Source organism: Neolamprologus brichardi, chromosome 2 (assembly GCF_056152115.1).
Source record: "Neolamprologus brichardi isolate AB-2024 chromosome 2, ASM5615211v1, whole genome shotgun sequence".
Taxonomy (NCBI): domain Eukaryota; kingdom Metazoa; phylum Chordata; class Actinopteri; order Cichliformes; family Cichlidae; genus Neolamprologus; species Neolamprologus brichardi.
In genome coordinates this window covers 4219094-4234162 of record NC_142105.1, presented here as the reverse complement: position 1 = coordinate 4234162, position 15069 = coordinate 4219094, and positions in this window count along the sequence as shown.

Genomic DNA, 15069 nt, shown 5'->3' with positions numbered 1-15069 from the left:
TTTAAACTTCTTTTATAAATGTTTTCAATAGTTTTAAGTATTGTTGGACAAGCAAGTGACCAGGACGTCAAACAATAGTCCATATGAGAGATGATCATTGAGTAAAAATAAGTTTTTGCAACATTAATATTTAAATTATTACGTATATGATTAAAATTTCGATTATTAAATTTAAGTACCTGGGACACTTTATTTATGTGACTCTTGAAGGATAATGTTGGGTCTAGAATGACCCCAAGATATTTAAATTCTGGAGCTAATTCAAGCTCTACTCCATCCAGGAATATGTTTGACTGCTTCAAGTTTAAGGGGCGTTTTGAAAAATACATACAGACAGTTTTTGAGGTGTTCAACATTAGGCATGAGTCCTCCAGCCAGCTATGCATTAACGCTAAAGCAGCTGTAAGATCTTTTGCCACCTGCTGGACACTATTTGCTTGCGTATATATAACTGCATCATCCGCATACATTTGAGCAAATATATTTGGACAGACTTCAGGTAAGTTATTGATAAAGAGAGAGAACAATAAGGGCCCAAGAACAGATCCTTGAGGAACCCCTGTATCACAGTCTAAATATGGAGATTTAACCCCATCCAACACCACACACTGTTTCCTGTGTGCGAGATATGAGGCAAACCACTGAAGAGCCTGACTGGAGATATTAAACTGAGTCAATCTGGACAACAATATCTGATGGTTTACAGAGTCGAAAGCCTTCTTCAGATCTAAAAATACAGCTCCAACACAGGGACTCCTGTCCAGCAAGCTCTTCAAGTTCTCCACTAACATACACAGGGCAGTATCTGTGGAGTGATGTGCCCGAAAGCCAAACTGCAATGGATGTAATGAGGGTTGGGTGTTTTCTAGGTGAGCAGTGAGGAGTTTAACCACCCACTTCTCAGCTATTTTAGATACGACCGGGAGTATGCTTATGGGGCGATAGTTAGCCATGTCAGTCTTCACACCTGCTTTGAAAATTGGTGTAACTGCAGCAATTTTCCAATCTGTTGGAACAATGGAGTGTTCGAACGACATATTCAAAACATGAGTTGTTGGACGTACAAGCAAATCCATATGTTCCTTTAGGAAATTTGTGTTAATACCATATACATCAAGTGCTTTTGATTGTTTTAAACCTGTAATTAGTTTAACAACTTCAGTGTCTGAAATATGGGTGATGGTGAACAAATTTTGACCAACATCATTCACATTATCAGAGCATACAACTGAGTCAAAGCTCTGACTGATCTCCTTGACAGATGAAATAAAGAAAGTGTTTAAGTTACTGGCAATAGATAGAGGCTCTCTAACAATAGAGTTATTTACATAAAGTTCAATTGTATTTTTACTTTTGCTTGAATGACGGCCAAGTAATTTATTTAAGTGTTGCCAAATAATTTTACCATTACCTTTGGCTCTTTCAATTATGTTTATAAAAAATTTTGCTTTGGCCTGTCTCAAACTTCTTGTTACTTTGTTCCTCATTGAAGTAAATCTCTGTCTATCCAGAGTTAGACCTGTTTTCAGGAACTGTTTTAGTAATTGATCTCTTGTTTTCATTAAATTCTTGCACTCTTTGTTTAACCAGGGCAAATTAGATGTTGTCTTTATTTTTTGTCGACCTCTAATGGAGTATGTTGATATAACATCCTTGACAATGTCAGTGAAGTGACTGCTACAGAATTGTGGATCATCACTACACAATAAAGGCTCCCAGTTAACTGATGCTAATGCTTCTGCTACATTTTGTCGCTGACTTCTTGGTATAAATTCATAAAAGGATCTCCTATTAGATGAACTTTGAAAGTCATTCTTAACCCGTGATTTTATAAGTTTTCTAGAGAATAATATAAAATTGTGGTCTGAAATACCAGTGATAAAATTATAAGATTTAATAATTCGCTCAGGCTTATTACTGAAAACCAGATCTATTTTAGTTTTAGAGTGTCTCGTTATTCTTGTGGGTTGTTCAATATGTTGAGTAAAGTTCAAAGTCTCCATTATGTCCTTGAGTGTTTTTCTGTCCTTTACACAGTCCCAGTTGACATTAAAATCTCCCATTACAATTATTTCATTAGACTTATTATTTATAGTATGATATTTAAGTAATCGCTGTAGTTGTTCATAAAAAATATTCTTTGCAGAAGGAGGGCGATATAAACAGATCAACGTAAATGACATTTCTGGGGAAAGAGTGATTTTAACAGAAATATGTTCTATTTCGACATCTATTGGTGAACTAAGTAAAGAGCAGTCCAGGTATTTTTTTACATACACAAGTATTCCCCCTCCTCTTGTTCCAATTCTATCCCTTCTGAATACTGTGTACTCTGGAAAGACAACCGCAGACTCAGGAGAAGAACTTGTGAGCCAAGATTCAGAGATACCCAAAATAGAAATATTGGAATTGCTTAGAATATGTTCCAGTTGCTCATGCTTTGGTAACATACTGCGAATGTTAATGTGTCCACATAAAAGCCCCTTTGGTTTATTTTTAGTGTCCCAGATTACTTTAGCCTGATTAAATGTCTTGCAGATCTTTGTTCCTCTGTAAATTTTAATAGCAGGATTTCTTGTCCTTTTGTTGACAATGCTATGAGCATTTAATGAAGAGAAACCCTTTACCGGAGACTGTAATTTGGGTAGAGCAGGTGGGGGCCCAGGCAGCCGAGATGGGGGCCCAGGCAGCCGCGTTGGGGGCCAAGGCAGCCGGGGTGGAGGTCCGAGCAGCTGAGATGGAGGTCCGAGCAGCTGAGATGTAGGCTCAGGCAGCCAAGATTGACACCCAGTCAGCTGAGGTGGAGGCCCAGGCAGCTGCGGTGGAGGCCCAGGCAGCTGCGGTGGAGGCCCAGGCAGCTGCGGTGGAGGCCCAGGCAGCTGAGGTGGAGGCCCAGGCAGCCGAGGTGGAGGCCCAGGCAGCCGAGGTGGAGGCCCAGGCAGCCGAGGTGGAGGCCCGAGCAGCTGAGATGGAGGTCCGAGCAGCTGAGATGTAGGCTCAGGCAGCCAAGATTGAAACCCAGTCAGCTGAGGTGGCGACCCAGGCAGCTGAGGTGGAGGCCCAGGCAGCCGAGGTGGAGGTCCGAGCAGCTGAGATGGGGGTCCGAGCAGCTGAGATGTAGGCTCAGGCAGCCAAGGTTGAAACCCAGTCAGCTGAGGTGGAGACCCAGGCAGCTGAGGTGGAAGCCCAGGCAGCTGAGGTGGAGGCCCGAGCAGCTGAGGTGGAGGCCCAGGCAGCTGAGGTGGAGGCCCAGGAAGGTGAGGTGGAAGCCTAGGCAGCTGAGGTGGAGGCCCAGGCAGCCGAGGTGGAGGCCCAGGCAGCCGAGGTGGAGACCCAGGCAGCTGAGGTGGAGGCCCGAGCAGCTGAGGTGAAAGCCCAGGCAGCTGAGGTGGAGGCCCGAGCAGCTGAGGTGAAAGCCCAGCTAGCTGAAATGTAGGCCCAGGCAGCTGAGTTGGAGGCCCAGGAAGCCAAGATTGAAACCTAGGCAGCTGAGGTGGAGGCCCAGGCAACTGAAATGGAGGCCCTGGCAGCTGAGATGGAGGCCCAGCCAGCTGAGATGGAGGCCCAGGTAGGCCCAGGCTAACTAGGCTAATTAGTTGTAGCCAGTCCAAATCACTGTTGTTTGAATTAGGTCCAGGATTTAGTTCTATATCACCAGCCAAAAGTAGCATCAGAACAAGTTTCAGAATCTCCTGCGACAGTTGTGGTATATTAGATTGTTCATGTTTACCTGGGGGTGGTCTAGCGTGACCTTGGGCAAGACACTTCACCTACTGCCTACTGGTGTCGGCCAGAGGGGCCGATGGCGCGATATGGCAGCCTCGCCTCTGTCAGTCTGCCCCAGGGCAGCTGTGGCTACAACTGTAGCTGCCTCCACCAGTGTGTGAATGAATAGTGGTATTGTAAAGCGCTTTGAGGGGTCCTGAAAAGCGCTATATAAATCCAATCCATTATTATTATTTATTACCCTTCATACCCTTGTATTATTTATTTATTTTCATACATTATATGGACATGAGTTTTGGACAACACCACTTAATATCTGAATTTAGGTGTTTTGCTAATGCTACATGTGTATAAAACCACTTAGCCATGCGTTCTGCCTTTACAAACATTTATGAAAGAACGGGTCGCTCTAAAGAGCTCACTGGAGTACAGTTTGTGAAATTCTACAATCAACTGGAAGCACTTAGAATCGACAGCGATTCAGCCAAAGTTACAGAGTAAGGTTCGTTGCATGGGTTTCAATAGCTCGGCACATCTGGAGCTATGATGTTCATGTGGCTCAGTACTTTTGTCCATATACCATGCTTCTTCTTCTTTGTCAAAAGTGCTGTTTTCTTTTACAGTCACTCTCAGAAACCGTCATAGTCACATTCATACTCAAGTGAAACACAACCTGTAAATTAAATAATCATCATGATATGATTTCTTGATAAAAGTTCATTGTTGTTTCAGTCGTATCATGACAGACATTGTGCACCTACTGGTAGGAACAAGCATCCAATCTCTATTTTTTCCTATATACTCTGTCCACACACACTCAACATGCAGTGAGGTGCTAAGGTCATTCTTGGCACTCCATGCTTTCGTTCCTTCTGCACTCAAGGTCAGAGGTCTTTAGATTTAAAACTAGGAAAACTATAGGAGACTTTAAAAAGAAAAAAAAATTCTGATGGATGTGAGATAGAAAGTGTTTCAAGTTGTTGGTGTCAACTCGCTCATCTTAACGCTATAGTTTTTCTCTTCATGTTACTTCAAGTACACTGACTTGCCTCAGTGCTCTCTACCTGTGACCTTCGTCGTCTTTCTCTCTAATCCACACACCCGGCCCCACAGTCATGAATTTCTGCTTGCTGCATTCTGTGTAAAGTGAGTTATTATTTTTTTTCTGCTCTGTACAACACTTGTAAGGGTCATGTAAGTCTCAAAGGGGGTTTAGAGGTACTTCCTGCTGAACCATCAGGTGATAATCCCCACATACTGTTACAGGTGATAACTGGCACACAGTATCGGGGCATTCAGTTGCACTGTAGCCAGAGGGCAGAAGGATTTTTTTAAAGTCACAAAGTCATCGTTATTGAAGAGGCTTCACTGCTGTGCAATAGTCTCAAGTCACCACTCGTTTCTTTATGTAGTGCTAGAAACAAAGAAATTGTAAATTCGAAGCATTAAAAGTCAATAGCCTGTGTGACCACCTTCTTCAATACTGCCTGAACTCTCAGGCTTTCGTGTTATTTCTTAATTTATCTTCATGAATAGTTTTCTAGGCTTCTTGAAGGACTTTTTGGATGTTGGCTGCCTTTTGTTCCATTCTCTCTCAAAATCCAGCTAATTATCGGCAATCAGTGTGGCAGTCTTAAGGACTAATTCAGACCCCCGTCTTTACTAGATTGTCAGCTAAACAGTAAATTTGTAAATTGATCTCAATGTTTTGTTTGTGCCAAGTGTTTCCTTGTTTAATGTTGCGTGCTTGTGTCTTTAGCTACCTGCACCTCCGGATCGTTATACACTTACCTCCATTCTTACCTGGATTTCTTCTGTCACCGGTCCCTTGCCCCAACTCGCTGCCTGCCTGAATCTTCCTCCCAGCTGCTGTCGCACCGTTCACTCGACCTCCTGTCAAAAATATGGAAATTCACCTGCCTGCCCTCCTGCTCACCACAACCATCCAACGCTTCAGGAAATAATGTCTGACGTCTTCCTTCACCTGCTGCTCACTTCGCCACTGCCCCTGGAGAGTCACCTCTCCCTCAATAGCCTCTACTTGCCAGCCTGACAAGTAAGCAACCTTCTTTACTCACCTAGTTAAAAAACTCACCGGAAATCTCCTGTACTTTAGATAATCTTTCCGTTGCAGTGGATCCAGGCTCTGTGAAGTTTCCTCTGTGCTACGTTCTGCTATTGATTATCCCTGTGTTTAATAAAATCAGTTGGAATCCACCGTGTATTTTGGGTCCACTTTCACACTGGCCTATCAGCCTTTTAACATATTTATAAAGCTTGTGTCAGGTCCAATGCAAACATATTTCTGCAACAAGGAGCTAGTACCAGAGTGGCTTTTGCTAAGTTGTCTGCAACATGTAGAGACAACCCCGGTTCATCCCTTGGGTTAGGTGACTTTTTTAATACTCAAATGAGTTATAGGTCAGTTATTTCTTGTAAAATGGCTCAGTACAAAGACTCGACTCAAAGTGCGTTAAAAAGCAGCCAATGTTCAAAGAAAAACTTTGAAAGACCTCTAGAGAGCCTGGAGAACTTTGGTCAAAACCACTTTAAATAACAAACTCTGGCTCCCTTGAAGAAAAATATAAAAAATATAAAGAGCTGGCAAGTGTCTCGACACAGTGCTGTTGTTCTAACTTATCAACGGACATTTGAAATGTAACAGTAAATGCTCAGTGGATAACCCTAACATCCTTTCATAGATCTTTCAGGCAGAGGAAAGGCGTGTTTTCAATTCATGACAGAATTTAAAATATGATTGAGTAGGCTGAGTAAATTACCCAGATTGAAACTGCTACATCTACAATAAATGCTTTGTTCAAAGGAAGTCATGCTCAGCAGATCTGTCTGTGGTTTGGCTGTCTTCACACCACAGCGAAGACCATCTGCGGGTCAGAGAATAATAATTTACTTCCATCTGTCTGTTCTGTTTTCTATCCATTCCTACCTCCATTCCAAACCCATTCATCTGCTTATGTTGTATCCATTTGTTCATTTATGTGAATTGTATTTAGATGCTCAGTCTGTCTCTGCAGAGTCATCATTATTATCCTTGTTTCCTGTATTATAACAATTAGATGAGAACTGTTGGTCAGCAAGTACCTTGACCAAGAGCTCTTAAAGAGTTGCTTGGTCCTTTGAGAAGTTTTGGTGTTTAAACCTTCATTTAAGCACCATTTTTTTCCAGTGCATTCAATAAACACTAGATTATTTTCCTGCAAATCCGATAGCATGACTGCCAGATTAGAAAATTAAACTCTTGCTACTGCCTGACAGTTAGAGATCAGAGGCTACTTGACTAATTACTTTCTAAACATGTTATGACGGGCGATGATGCAGGTTTCTGTTGATAGAAGTAAAGCCCCTGGAGGTTCGTGCTGTGTCATCGCGGCAAAAACAAAAAACAGACAAATGAACAATTTTGTGGTCACATCACATTAGCAGTGATCCAAGGAATGCCAATTGAAAGATGCCTCTGCAAAAACAATCTGGAGACGGCCTTTTTAATTTATATTCATGTTTTGTCAGTGTTTTGTTAGACTTCTCTGAGAGGGTTATAGTCTGTCACACAAATAGCCCTTTAAAATGTTCACTATTACAGCATGAAAATGATGATGACATTAACTAAATTAGGAAAATATGTTCTTTACTACTCTTAAATTTCTCTGCCTCTCACATTTGTGAAAGAGCAACTTGCATCTGGTAAAGACATTTAAAGTAGGATGGTAATGATCTCAAGCCTGACTATCGGTAACTGATGCTATGTTGACAGATTCACTTACAGAAGCACTATAAGTGCACTGTGTGATCTATCACTACCATCTCCATTCTCCATGTGACTGCTCAATAAGGCTTTGCTCTGTCTTCACTGCATCTGATGAGTTGTGACTTGCCACTGACTACATGTGTCTGTCCACTGCTCCTCTGATCCGTGCATGACCTTAGCTCTTTTCCCACTCAGCTGTCTTTGTAGCCCAACTAACTTTGTGTGTCCAAAGTGCAAAATTCCCTTGTGAACTCTTTAAATATCTATCTAAAGTATGTTTATGCAGCTATAGTTTCATTTACACTTTGTTTTTGTCAGATGTCAAAAGCAGTATGAAATTCGATCATGGCTCATTAATATTGCATCAACCAGCATGCATTACAATGAAAATTATTCTTTTTTTGATCATTACAGTGTCTGATAAAAGTGGCCTATTTTCACATTAGGAAAGGAAACATGACAGAAAAGCAGCTCACAGCTCGCCAACCTCCCAGAGGGAAAGTCATAATCTCTGGTTATGATGCCCAAACCTAATTTATTGTAAGAGAAACTTTACCCAATACTGTGTTCCATGTCTTCAACTTCATGTGCCATATGACAGTTTGGCATAAGTTCAGCAAGAATTATGTTTTCGTTGTGATTTCTATTTCTTTGATGTTTTCCTGTTTTGGGTTGTTTTTTTTTCCAGTTCAGTCTGCTCTGTCACGTTCATCTTCTTATGCTGTCAGAATCCTCCTCGTTAATTTTTTAAGTCGCCACCACATTCACCGCATTCAAAAAGATGTTGAAAACATTCCTTTGAGACTCTGATCCATGTTAACATAAATGTGCCACGTACTATCTGCAAATCTATTGTCAGCTGCAAGTTTTATCACATCCCAAAGGTGCTGTGATGCTCTGGTGGGAATGCCACTGATGTTCAGTGAACTCTTTATCATAAAATCAGTGTCGAAATTACTTCTGCATTATTACATGGTGCAGCATAGCACTGGAGGTAGCCACTGAAATAGGGGTGAAGTGTGGCTGTAAAGGGAAGCGGAATATACAAAGAAAGTCTTCCTCACATTATTCCACTACCAGCATGTTGAGACGAGGCCAAGTTGGGTCTACATAATCTGTTGATCTTCATTATGGTCAGGTTTTTATTGTATTTTTTCAGTTTACAGCTGTATTCTTTATTGATCCAGTGCCCACTGCAACCTCGGATCTGTATTTGTTTTTTTCTTGTCTGACAGGAATGAAACTCGATGCGGTCTGCTGCCGGTGTAGTTCATCTGCCTCCATCTTCTGTGGCATCCAATCACAGATGCTTTTCAGCTCATCACAGTTGCAACAAGTAACTCCCCGTTAGCTCTGTTAGATTACTGGTAGTTGTTTCATCCTTAAACTAGTGTGATTCAAACATTGCTGGTTGTGGTATGACATACATTTGCAGTGTTGGGAAGGTTACTTTTAAAATGTATTCCATTACAGAATACAGAATACATGCCCCAAAATGTATTCTGTAACGTATTCCGTTACGTTACTCAATGAGAGTAACGAATTCTGAATACTTTGGATTACTTATATATTATCATGCTGTTTACAACTACATGAATGTACTATTGCTGGTACTATTGGCTCCGAACCGTAGTAAAGGGACCTCTGGCTAATACGGTGGGTTCTGTGTCGGGCTCGTAGCTGAAAACTAGCTTTACTTTATTGTCTGGGTCAACTATGCTAGCGAGAGACAGAGAGAGGCGTTGAAAGGCTGCTCCAACGGAACTTATTGTTTCGGAGGAAAACACGAACACGGTGTACAGTCGAGTCTTAATAGCTTACTTACAACTGGGCTCGTCAGGCTCTCTTCTTGGCTGCAGTGGTTATTATTATATTTACATGCTTCCAGCTCCTGTTTTTGCTCGATGACAGCTCGTACTTTTCCTTTTTCTCCCTCCCTCGCTCACAGACACATAACGTATCACGGATGATGATGTCCATTCTCCCTGCAGCACGGACTACACTGCCTATGATGCTACATTCTTTAGAGCTATACCTGTAGCATTCTGCCTATTAGCTTAGCACAACAACAACAAAAAGGCCTCTCTCACCCAGGAAACACGCAGAGACAGAGCGTCACTCTGTAACCATGACAACCGTAACGCTGCCACCTGGAACAACAGAACGTAGCTGTCAAACAAAACCCAAACAGTCCTGACCCGCCACAATATGAAACAGGGAAGTACCGCCGTGTAATCCATTTATTTCAACAAAGTAACTGTATTCTAAATACCACCTTTTTAAACGGTACCTGTAACGGAATACAGTTACTCATATTTTGTATTTTAAATACGTAACGGCGGTACATGTATTCCGTTACTCCCCAACACTATACATTTGATACCAAAAGTATGTGATACCAAATGTATCGTATCATTATATATTTGTATAGTCTGTATGTTGATACCAGGTTGTGGTAAAAAAACAAAAAAACAACCAAAAACTAAGAAAATCAGGTTTCCCCACTTCAGAACAACTTAAGCAGTGTGATGGAACAGAGCACAAAGCAAAAATAATTACCTGGAATTAAAATGTTTATTTTACCGCTGCAGCATATTTTAGCAATGTTACCGTGTTCATCTCTTTTCCTTTTAACATCAGTTCTTCATAGACTTTTATTTTATAACCATTTGATAACGGAGTAAGTCACATGATCCATGAAACACCCTTTTTAGGTTGGTCACATGCTGCCAGTGACATATCAGTCATGTATGGCACTGTTAACTTAGTGAGTGGCTCATCTGCTTCTGGGTTTGATGCGTTGCATGTTCAGAATCATTTTTCTGTATACTTTGGTTGTAACCAGTGGTTACTTGAGTTTCTATTTCCTTCCTATAAGAAACTATAAAAAATAAAGACATCTTACTGACAAACGATTGATTGCTATAGTCTTAAAAAAACAAAACAAAACAGCAAACATCCTCTGGGATACGCTGCAACTGATTTCCAAAATATGAAGAAGTTTGCATTTTGTACTTTCTACCTATGAATCACAGACAATAAACTCCACATGCAACAGAATGAAAATTGTTGCTATAGGAGACCTCTCATCATTACTCTAATGCAACTCTCATGTTCAGAAGTTCTAATTGCATTAATATTTGCCATATAATAATTTACATGGGGCACTTTAATACATGCACGTATTATTCTACCCAAATATGCAGGTATCTTTCCATCATCTGGATACCCCTACCCTAAAACAGGCAATTAGGATAAGTAGTCCCACTAAGCTGGTTATCAACTTGGGAAGTTAACTCAGGATTTCCCCTGGGCATTCACGTGAAAGGAGTGGCGTTGCCAGCATCTAAACGATCACAACTACAGATAATCATTCTGGTAACAGACTGGCTGATTTTGCAAAGGAAGATAATATTGGGAAAAACATGAAGTTGTTAAACACAGACTGAAAGCAACACAGCTGCTGCAGACAAAGCAGTGTGAGTGTGTGTGGGAGGGAAAGGACTGCAGTAGTTTAGTATTAAAATCACTGTATGAATTTGTGAGAGCTTCAAATGTTTTGGTCAGTGAGAGCTACTACATTAACGTTCATCCTACCAACACATTTTACATACTCGGACAATTGATTGAGGTCCCTTATTTATTTACTGTAAGAACGAATCATAAAAGGATAATCATAATAATAATTTAGTAGTATTAGTAGGGGTAGTATTGAATTTATATGACGAAATCAATCAGTATAATATAAAATAACTGAAATAAACACAAGAGCAGTCAGCCCAGAGATGTAATCTTACCACTATGTCCTGGGTTTGTCACAGGGGCTCACATTACATGCCAGAAACACTTCACCTATGAGGCATGCTGGTCAGATACTCATACCACCTCAACTCACCCCTTTATATGTGCAGGAGTAGCTGTTCTCCTCTGAGCTCCTCACCCTGTCTTTAAGGGTGTGCACAGACACCCTTCGGAGGAAACTCATTTCCGTCACTTACATCTGTGATCTTATTCTTTCAGTCAGTACCCAGAGCTCGTGACCGTAGGGGAGGGAAAGAACATAGATCAGTTGGTAAACTGAGAGCTTTACTTTCATCCTCAGCTCTCTCTTCACCACAGCAGATTAATATTATGTCTGCATCGCTGCCTAGATCGCAAAAATCTGTCTTTCAGTCTCTTCACTCCACTCTCTCCTCACTCATGAACATGCTACAAGATACTTAAACTCCTCATCTTGGGGCACCAACTCGTGGATTTTCATAGGGAGGCTCTAAATGCGTAGCCAGGGTGAGGAGGGCGCCCGCTTTGGAAACCTCAGAAAAGCATCCCTGCTTTTTGCAGATGATGTGGCTCTGTTGGCTTCATTATACCGTGACCTTCAGCATGCAGTGGAGTGGTTTGTGAAAGTGCCGGGAGTCTACACCTCCAAGGGTCAGCACTTCCAGGTCTGAAGTAGAGCAGCTGATTGGTTGGGGGAGAGAGGCTGCCTCCAGTAAGGAAGTTCAAATGTCTTGGGATTTTATTCACAAGTGATGAGAGCATGAGTTGGACGGGGGTTGTATTGGACTATTGTGGTGAAGCGAGAGTTAAGCCGAAAGGTGAAGCTTTCAATCTCCAAGTTTATATACTGTATGTCCCAGCCCTTGTCTGGAATAGCTTGCTTAGCCTGCTACCACAGCAACATGAGATTGGATAAGCAGAAGATAATGGCTGGATACTATAATAATTAAGTAACATTTCTGAAGACAGGAAGGAAAGCCAACAAAGATGCCAACTGTATAGGTTAACAGACTTGTCAGTATCACAACTTTATCAATAAACATGAGCACATCTGATGAATTTTAATAGAGTATTTCTTCAGATACATTTCTTAGAAGGTAAACAAGCACAAAAGGTGCTTTGTTTTAGGATCTTTAATTAATATTTTTATAACAATAAAATTGTTATAAAATAAATCAAGAGATTAACTTGTGTCAAAATAAAACAAAAAAACTTAAGATCTTCCTAATATCTGTTCACAGGTTAGGTTAACAGCAAATGCTTTTGTGGTGATTTACCTGTTAACCCTCTCAGGCTCAAATTAAACTTTTTGTTGCTAATGCACAACCAAGTCCTGCAGTGGTACTTCTGAGTAAAAAAACTCATAAAATAAAGTAATCAGGTTGTTAGTTTGTAACTGTTGCAAATCGGCAATGCCTGCCTCGAGAGGGTTAAGAAGTGAACCACCTTCAGACTACAGTCAGGTTAAACCCTAACCTTAGCTGGATAAGATGAAATCTTACTTGTTACTTACTTACTTGTACTTCTGTTAGTTTTAGCAATATAGTGTATGTAAAAGGCAATTTTTTGTAATTTTCTCTGTTGAATATTTGTAAATTGTTGCCACTGTCCTTCCTCTGTCTTGTTTTGTTGAAGTCGTTGTGTTTCCTCATCCTGTGTGTCAAGTGTTTGTATTTAGATTTGGATTAGTCTCCTTTGGTTATTCCTGTTTTAGTTTGAAAGTCTGTTTTCTGTCATGTCCCATTTCATTTTTATTTCCTTCCTTCCTTCATTCACTGATTGTATTCATCTGTTGTTTGTTTCTTCTTACCTGCTTGCTTGTCTGCCAGTGAGTCCCTGTAGCATTCCTGACTTACTACTAAGTGATTTGGGTTTTCTTTGCTCCTTTTTTTGATTTTTGTTTAGTCACTTTTTTTATTAAGGACTTTACATTGGCCTAAATAAATGTCCGGCTTTTAAAAAACTATTCTAAGGTGTTAAGGTGATGGAGTCCTGTGAGATTATATCTGTATTTGTCTGTTTTTAGATACAAATGTATTATTTATCAAACCCAAAAAGAAACATACTTATGATTTGTTGCAATTGTAAGTGAAAGAATTGGAAATTTAAATTCCTTTACATACATTATATTGCTATAAATACTTGCTCTCTCAGGGTCCTGGGTCTTTTGATCCAGTGTTTTGTGTTTTCTATTATTGTGATGTATTTTGGTTGTGGTTTTCTAGCTCTTTGGTTTTTGGTTCTGTTCTTCCTCAGTTTAGTGTTTAGTCATTCCTGTCTGTGTGTTCCTCTGTGTTAAGTCCTTGTTCATAGTCTGTGTCTTTGCATGTGTTAGTTCCTGTTTTATTTTGAAGGCCAGTGTCTAGAGCTCAGTCGGTGTGTTTCCTGTTTTATTTTGAAGGTCTGTGTTTCTTGTCAGTGTTTCTAATGTCGCTTCCCCTTGTTACGTCCAATTAATCCCAGCCGTGTCTCCCTCCTGTCTCCCATTCCCTGATTGCTCTGTGTGTACATCTGCGTAATCTCCCTCAGTCATTCTGTGGTTTCTCTCCGTGTCTCCCTGCATCTGTTTTTGGTTTCAGGTTTGTTTTGTTCGTTTTTTTTCTAGTTTAGGTTTTGCTTAGTTTCCATCGTCCCTTTTGTCGTTTCTTTTTGTTTTCACCCACCTTATAAAATAAAGCTCACTCGCATCAAAAGTTGCATCTTGGGTCCTATTCTCCTACTCCACACGTCTGCCACGCCAGACGTGACATGCTCATCCACCTTTACACACCTTCACCAACTTTAATCCGTAGGATTCAATATGATGCCAGTCCAACCTTTGCAGCTACACCTTTAGCTCTACTGGAAAGGCTTTCCACAAGGTTTAGGGATGTATTTATGGGAATTTTTGACCATTCTTCCAGAAGCACATTTGTGAGGTCAGACAATGATGTTGGACGAGAAGGCACGGCTCGCAGTCAACACTCTAATTCATCTCAAACATTTTCTGTCAGGTTGAGGTCAGGACTCTGTGCAGGCCAGTCAAGTTCTTCCACACCAAACTCGCTTACCCAGGCCTTTATGCACCTTGCTTTGTGCACTGGTGAGCAGTCATGTTGGAACAGGACGGGGCCATGTTCACACAAAATTGGAAGCATGAAATTGCCCAAAATGTATTTTTATGCTGAAGCATTAAGAGCTCCTTTCATTGGAACTAGCCCAACTCCTGAAAAACAACCCCACACCAATATTCCCCGTCACAAAACTCTATACTTGGCACAATGCAGTTGGACAAGTTTGGAGGACTGTAGCAATTGACTTTGCAGAAAGTTGGCGACCTCTGTAAACTATGTGCCTCAGCATCTGCTGAACCTGCTCTGTGGTTTTGGGCAATATATAAAGAATGAGTTTTTTTAAAGCATCCCCAAAACAAGCAAAAAAACCAAAAACAATATCTGTGATGCTCTTGCATCAAATATCTATGCTCACCTTACCTTATCAAATACTTATTAACTTTCTAATACAGAAAATTTGTATTACTCAATTGATTTATTACCTCATTAAAGCATCATGCTTCATTCTGAAATCCTGCTGCACCACCGTTATCAGCTTTACCTATAACAACAATTGATACATCATTTGCTAGATCTTTTAGGGCCTGTCTTTCCTTTGGGGGTAGATTAGAATAACATCTGTTCGCTGCAGAAGTGAAAAAATAGGAGCGACCTAACCTCTTTTTTAACTAAATGACAAAAATGTTGTACACAGGCAATAGTTTCTGGGGGAATAAATAGGCTTAGGCTTGAATTTCTTACTTA